Source organism: Amphiura filiformis, chromosome 11 (genome assembly GCF_039555335.1).
Source record: "Amphiura filiformis chromosome 11, Afil_fr2py, whole genome shotgun sequence".
Lineage (NCBI taxonomy): Eukaryota > Metazoa > Echinodermata > Ophiuroidea > Amphilepidida > Amphiuridae > Amphiura > Amphiura filiformis.
Window position 1 is genome coordinate 39,336,859 of NC_092638.1, and position 7,713 is coordinate 39,344,571.

Consider the following 7,713-nt stretch of genomic DNA (forward strand, 5'->3'; position numbering starts at 1 on the left):
TTTATTGTGGGACATGAGAGCACATCAGACATATCGAATGGCATTCTGAATACGAAGAATGTCCTTCTGTTCTCAAATAATTTTGATTTTTTTTTTAATTCGCAATGTAATACACATTTTATGTGAAATGATTAAAATTGATATTTTTGAAATTAACAGTACTTGCAGTTAACTTTATAAATTTGATGTTTTATACTTAAAGTGTATTTATTTAGGATAAAAAGCCGACGATCAATTTAGAAAATTTTGACCTTTCGTATCATGGATTTTTCTCCCAAACACCCAAAAAATAGGTCTTTTGGGGAAAAATTCCATATCTTCAATATGGAAAGTCAAAATATTCAATTGATCGTCGGGTTTTCCTCCCAGCTACATACACTTTAAGAATATATCATTAGATTTATAACATTTACTTCGAGGACTGTTAATATCAAAAATGTGAACAATATCAAATTTTAATAATTTGTCATAAAATTTGTATTATACCGTTAATTTAAAAAAGAAAATTATTTGATATCAGAAAGACATTCTTCGTATTCAGAATGCAATTCGATATGTCTGATGTGCTCATGTCCCACAAAAATACTGTCGAAACGCTCAAAACGCTCATTCCAGATCCCTTAATGTCATTAAACACGTCAAATAATTTGAATACGCATAGTCTAGTCTCAAAGATAAAATAAGTTCAATTGAAGTGTTGTGTGAAAACTCCTCAAATTGAATTATTACCTCTTTACTAGTGTCCCCAAATACAACGTAAAAACCACTAATTTACATTGTTTACACAACATACAGATAATATCATCACTTCCGTTGCTGATGGGCAGAGCGATTAACTGTAAACCGTTGACAAGAGCGTACTTGCGCGATTGACAAGGCGCAACTTGCGAGTATGGCGACAGAAATAACAACACGTACGGCGTGTAAAGCACACATAGTAGGCCTACGCTTCGGATCGGAGGCGCATTGTGAACATCGCGGAAGTATGCTCTCGTTTTACAGCAAATTAAAATCACGGTATAGTTACTATAATCGATAAGTCGCTATAATCTGAGGCAGAATTTAAAAGTCCGAGTACATTTTCGGTCTGGTTGGCAGGATGTCAGACGCAAATTAGTCTTTTTAATTCGGGCTCAGATTATAGCATGCCCTCGAGCGTCAAGTCGCAAGCCATACATGGCCTTTAATGCAACTTTGACCAAAGGGCCGTTCATATTACGCCGCAATTGCGGTGCGGTGCGTGCCGCACTGCAGAATACTTCAATAAATGAAGTTCAATACATTTTAACTTGGAAATGCGACGAGTAGCGTTGAGTTGAGGCAAAAAGTAATCGATTTATTGGTACCGCATCGCACTGCATTGCGGCGTAGTTTGAACGGACCTCGACGCTGCAACAATAAGGCTTTTTGAAGTATGACGGGCACAAATGGAGATGGTGTACTTTTATTTGGGTAATCTTGTGTATGCTTTCTTTCAGCATACAAAAGATTACCCAAATCAAAGTACTCCTCTTTGTGCCCGCCCTACTTCAAAAAGGCTTAATATAAATCAGCGATTGTGGAAACGCACTCAGCGAATACTAGTGTGATTATCATGGAGCTATTAAATAGAGATACACTGGTGAAGTGACGTAGTTAGTCGGATTAACTACCATAGCAATAGATGAATAAAATTTTGACTGTATCCCCCGTATGCCTACAACGTCCATGCGGTACCGATGCATTGAACCATATATTATGTCAAAGAAATGCTAATCACTTGCACCTGTAAGATTAGCCTGTTTGAAAAGAGCGGTATTGTATTCAATCTATTATATGATTGAAGACAGCTGATGAGTGCAACCTGCTGTAGTGCAGAGCGATCTATTCAAAAATTGTATTCATCTATTGCTATGGTAGTTAATCCGATTAGGACGTCACTTCGCCAGAAACAAAAACATCTTAACATGCTTATGAGAAATGTTTTAAAATAAAAGTTTGATATATAATCACAGCTATTTTAAACTTAAACCTTATATTTATCGAATATATATACTTCAATAGACAGTGAGCACCTTGTCCGACAATGTTGTAAAACTAGCATGTTTACCAGTACAGTGCCTGTGGTCTTCAGTTTCAATGTGTCCCCTAGTCTTGTTCTTCCTCTTCCTGTTGGGAGCCACGCACAGTGTCTTCGACCCTATATCTTCATGGCAGGAATCGCCATGGTAGGTTAAATCCACAGCCACGATTAGCCATTTGGTTCAAACCTTTAAAGCTCTTTTAAACTAATAATTAGTCGAGGACATAACTATAAGGCTACTCACAATAGCCGGGTAATCGATCTTGGTTGTGCGTGATTAAGCTTGTATACCCCATTGAGGTCAATGGTCATCGACTTTTATACTGCCTACAGTGAGTGCAGCTGTACTACACGCTGCACGCTGTAGTCCATAACAGGACCAACGCAATATAAAATGGTCAAATTTTGAGTTCAAAGCGCACGGCCAATTTTCAAAGCGCATTCTAGCGACTATCATATCTGTTCAACACGTATTTCCAAGTTTATGAGACCAAATCTGGTTTCTTGAGAAAAAATCATGACGGGAGATATTCATCATTTTCTAACCCGGTATCAGAAGATTTTCGTCTGATATCAAAATCGTGCATAGCAATTCACGTGTATCGATCCCGTGTATTCATTTTAGTGTCCCTTCTGCACCAAATAATTATTAGCCAGGCGGTGTCGGTGTGCCACGTTCATTTTCGCCGCGCTCATCATCCTCCAATTCCCCTACAGGTACCGCTGCATCCACATTCCCAGCTTTCTATAGATAATAAAATGGAAAACAATCTATTTATAAGCATGATCATCATTTTGGGAAACATCATTTTTTAAAGTGAACTGAAACCCGATTCCCCTTAAATCTATCAGCTCACTAAAATAGCAGCCATGACAAAATATATATAAATAGGCATAAGAAATTCTATGAATAAAAAATACTATCAGGTTATGGTCACCCTTAGATATCCAGACAACTTATTTATATTATCAGTATCATTAATTCTGAGTAATTTTCAAGGTCTGTATAAACCATAACGAAATCATAATGCGCGCGTGGGGGTGTGTGTGGGGAGGGGGCATGGTGCCCCTACTGAACCTAAGAGAAGTGAAAATAAACAAAAATGCTCCATAGGGAAAGAAACATCACGTAGGTGTGTGAAATGTAAGGTCAAAAAAGTATGTCTCAGATACATTTGGTAAAATAGCTTTGTGCTATGCTTTATTATTTTTTTTAACATTATTTTTAAAAGAAAATGAGCTGTGCGATATGCGATATTTTTTTCATTTTACATTCAACGAACAATATTTATGCACTTTTGATATTCAGATACAGAAACATAGTAATACACTGCAAAAACAGTGTCTAGAGATTGAACACTTTTTTTTTTGTCCTCAATTTGTAAATACGTTTAAAACCTAAACACCAATGTCAAATTTCAAAACATCATATGTTTAATATCTAAACACATTAAGACATATTAATTCCTAAACATGTTTAGCATTTAAACGTGTTTACAAATAGAGGACAAGGTGGTGTCTAGAATGAGTGCTTATATTATAATCCCTAGACATTGTTTTAGGCCTACATGAATTAAATAAATGAATTTGGCATTTCAGCAATGATATTTGAACTTACTTTATACTTTTTTCCACCTGGAAGATTTGGTGTTCTTTTCAGATAATCTCCAAGTCCCTTCTCTATCTCAACCTCCTTAGCTTGAGGATGATTCTTCATGCAAGCTTCTATAGAAAGGTGGAAATGATATGAGTTCAGTATTAAATTAAACTCCTTTATCAAAATAAACGGTCTGTATCTCAATATTAGGATTTTCCAAAAGCCTACATGTCGACGTGTTACCATACGTGCGGTCTGTGGTCTTAGGGGAAATATTTTTTATTTGATAAGTTTATGAATAAAGTATACACATATAATCTAAAATAACAAAAAAAAAAAAAAACCAAGTTGGAAACGTATGTCCGATTTAGGGGTCAGATTTAAATATCCATATTTTAATTTTATAGTCACAGAATATGAGTATATTACACCCACTATGATTGGTTCAGACAGCATGACAAATTATATGCATTCTGTTTAGGCTTAGCCGATCTTAGCTCTATGGAAGCTTATGGATCTGTTTTCTCACCCAAAAGGAAAGGCCTGCGTGATTTGACATATTATGTTAATCATAGATTGTATCTTGGGCCTATGAAACTTACTGACGATAACTTTGTAGAAACTTGAAAGGGCTATCTTTAATGCTCAGCTTGCCTTTTCTCCCTATACACTGTAGGAGGACCACAAATTGTTCGTTCCCAGCTTCCTCATCATCCTCCTGATGGTTTCGTTGAGATCATGTCCTCCAACAAGACTAAGGTGTCGTATCTGGAATAAAGACATATGAATCAAAGCTAAATATTTTTAATGCATTATCGCATGGAATTTGGAAGTCAATATCGTTTATGATGTTGCCGTTGTTGATGGTTCAGTATCTTGTGATACTTTGACCCACAACTGAATAAAGTTATTGTGATTTTCATCGCAAGTGCAAAATGTCAAACATAGGCCTATTTTGAATTATGGCCTATTTATAAATGATCATGATTATTAGTACTTCAATTGTGTAAATCAACCACAATTTCATATTGTGTACTTTTGAACACACGAAAATTGCATCTTAATTCATAATTTTGTTTTTAAAGCTAGTATAGGGTGGAGGCAAGGGAACATTTTGCACAGGTTATGATTGTTTGGTATAAAATGACAGTTCCTGAGAAATATTAAAATATTTAAAGAACCTCTCGTGTCTATTCGATATTCCTATATTAAAATACATGTATATAGAAATATTTTTGGCTGAGTGGAGTTTTAATATAAAACCACATGCGGCCCTCATGTGCATGTTTTGCAAAAAGCAAAACTTATAGTTAAGGGCTGGGGTATGAACGTTTGGACAGTATTTATTGTGGGACATTAGAGCACATCAGACATATCGAATTGCATTCTGAATACGAAGAATGTCCTTCTGATATCAAATAATTTTGATTTTTTGAAATTCGCAATGTAATACATATTTTATGGCAAATCATTAAAATTGATATTTTTGATATTTAACAGTACTTGAAGTAAACTTTACAAATCTGATGATTTATACTTAAAGTGTATGTAGGTGGGATGAAAAGCCGACGATCAATTGAAAATTTTGACCTTTCGTATTGAAGATATGGATTTTTTTCCCAAAACACCAAAAAAAAAAGTCTTTTGGGAAAAAAAATCCATATCTTCAATATGAAAGGTCAAAATTTTCAATTGACCGTCGGCTTTTCCTCCCTGCTACATACACTTTAAGAATATGTCATTAGATTTATATAATTTACTTCGAGGATTGTTATATATCAAAAATTTGAATTTATATCAATTTTTTATAATTTGTCATAAAATTTGTATTATATTGTGATTTTCAAAAAATGAAAAATATTTGATATCAGAAAGACATGCTTCGTATTCAGAATGCAATTCGATAGGTCTGAGGTGCTCTCATGTCACTAAAAAAAGTCTATGGGAACAGGGCGTTTCGCATGTGTAACTTGAATAAATTAATGACTACAGGGGCTACATGAACTTGATTTTGGTCTTAATTTACAGCTAAAAAATTCTACTTGTTGTTTTTAATCATTTTGAACTCTTATGCATGCATACCTAGGGCTAAAGAATCGTACTGGTCATCGATCTCTTTAATTCAGTGCTTTCAGGCAACACAAACCTAATTAATTACACTAAAAATAAAAACAAATGTGTTCCACTTCCAAGCAATCAATATACATCATTATTCATTTGCAATCATTTCATAAATATTCCAACATTCCATTGTTTAGGGCAAAATTAGCGTACTTGAACTTCTCTGGGTAATATATGATTTATAGGTCATACCATCTGTTGTTTTTAACCATGGACTTGGAGTTTGTGACTAACCCAGAACATAGGTCAAGACTGAGGTGGTACAGGTGAAGTTCTGGGTGCACAAAATACACCTCTGGGTGCAATAACCGGCAACATGATAATCATTTCAATGGATTTCCAGTAAACCCTTCTGCCTGACTTTAAAGTAATTATTCAAATTATGAGGTTTTGGGCGCTATATTGCTTACATATTGGGTAACCACGGCCACTCATTTTTGCACTTGTAATTAATAATGTTACTTCTCACGTGTTCTGTTTTTATACTTGATGACTTCTCTTACTACTTTCAGGAATTTGCCTGTGTAAATATACATGATATAGATGAGAATAATAATATAGCCTACTTTTTTTTTAGTACTTGTAATTAAATCAGGTACTAAGTTGTCCGACGATCTGATGATCGAGTGTCATGAGTGTCATGCTAATCTAATACTCATCTAACACATTATGTCAGATAGACTTATGAAATAGGTATAACAATTTGACAAACAAGACAAAACTCAAGTCAATAAACCACCTTGAATTTCAATCAAATAATTAATTGTAGGCACGGCCTTTCGATTCTGACAACATCGCCGATCTTTTTCAATTTTGAGATTGCAATTTTATAAAGCTTTCAATCACGACGAATAGGCCAGCTATACGAATGCATCACGAACATACAAGTATTTTATTTAGTAGTACCAATACGGAATTAAACCATGAATATCATCAAACCTTACAACATACTTTTAAGTCAAGAATGGTAAATAATTAGAAAAACAATATCCTATTAAAAACATCTTAAGTCCTCAGCTTTTAAAGACTTTCCTCGAATTCAAATTACATCAACCGTCATTATAATTGTGGATGCCATATCATGTTACTCATTGTACTTAAAACTTCACTGATTAAATTGACTAAAAACATACACGCTTTAACATGTTTAATGCAAATATAGTAATAATAAAATACAATCTTACCTTTGTTTGGTAGAACTGAAAGAAACAGATGCAAATAGTTCCTTTTGATGAGCAACTTGATGTATATTCCTTAGAACAGCATGCCAGCATAAACGATCGTGTGAAACGTATAATTTTTCACATTCCAGGTTTGAATTTTGGGTTGCCAGACGATTCACAAAACCATAAAACTTTTATATAGGTCACACTTAAAGATGTCAAGCAAGTCAAACACCGGGTCATACATCACAATCTCTAAGACACAGTTCCTCACTAACCAGCAGCTTATGCTAGGCTTAGGCTGACTTTAAAATGTTGGTTGCAAAAGCTTAACTCTACAAATTGAGATCAACGTCCGAGAAGTGATGTTGTCGAATGCATATAATTGAACCGTGCTGTGATGAAGAGATTGTTATAATAAAAAGAACTGCGTGAAACACTTGCCAAATTAGGTACATGTTTCCTGATTGATGCACATATAATAAAGAATTAAACAGTTAAACTTGTATTCATCAACAATATACAGACATCATTGACTTCACAATTGCTGGGATTTATATGCGCGCACAGCAGGCGAACATTAAGTTTCATATTTTGAAGTGAAAGTTGATACACATTTGGGTTCATTTCCCACGAAGCGCGCAAAAATATGCAATTTTACACTATTTTATACCAAATCAAGGCGTTTAATGCTATCTATAAACAACAAGGAATTTTTCTTTCACTTTTTTCTTCTTTGAGATGTCGGGGGGGTTGTCATAAGAATTCAA

At 34.6% G+C, this 7,713-nt stretch overlaps 1 long non-coding RNA gene across 1 annotated transcript; it reads right to left on the reverse strand.

Annotated features, from left to right (window-relative positions):
• Positions 1-2,732: 2,732 nt before the first annotated feature.
• LOC140164828 (uncharacterized) lies at positions 2,733-7,167 on the reverse strand. Its single transcript, XR_011860586.1, has 4 exons — positions 6,965-7,167; positions 4,262-4,427; positions 3,681-3,787; positions 2,733-2,807 (listed from the first exon to the last, which is right to left on the reverse strand). It is a non-coding gene; the product is annotated as an uncharacterized lncRNA (long non-coding RNA).
• Positions 7,168-7,713: the final 546 nt, after the last annotated feature.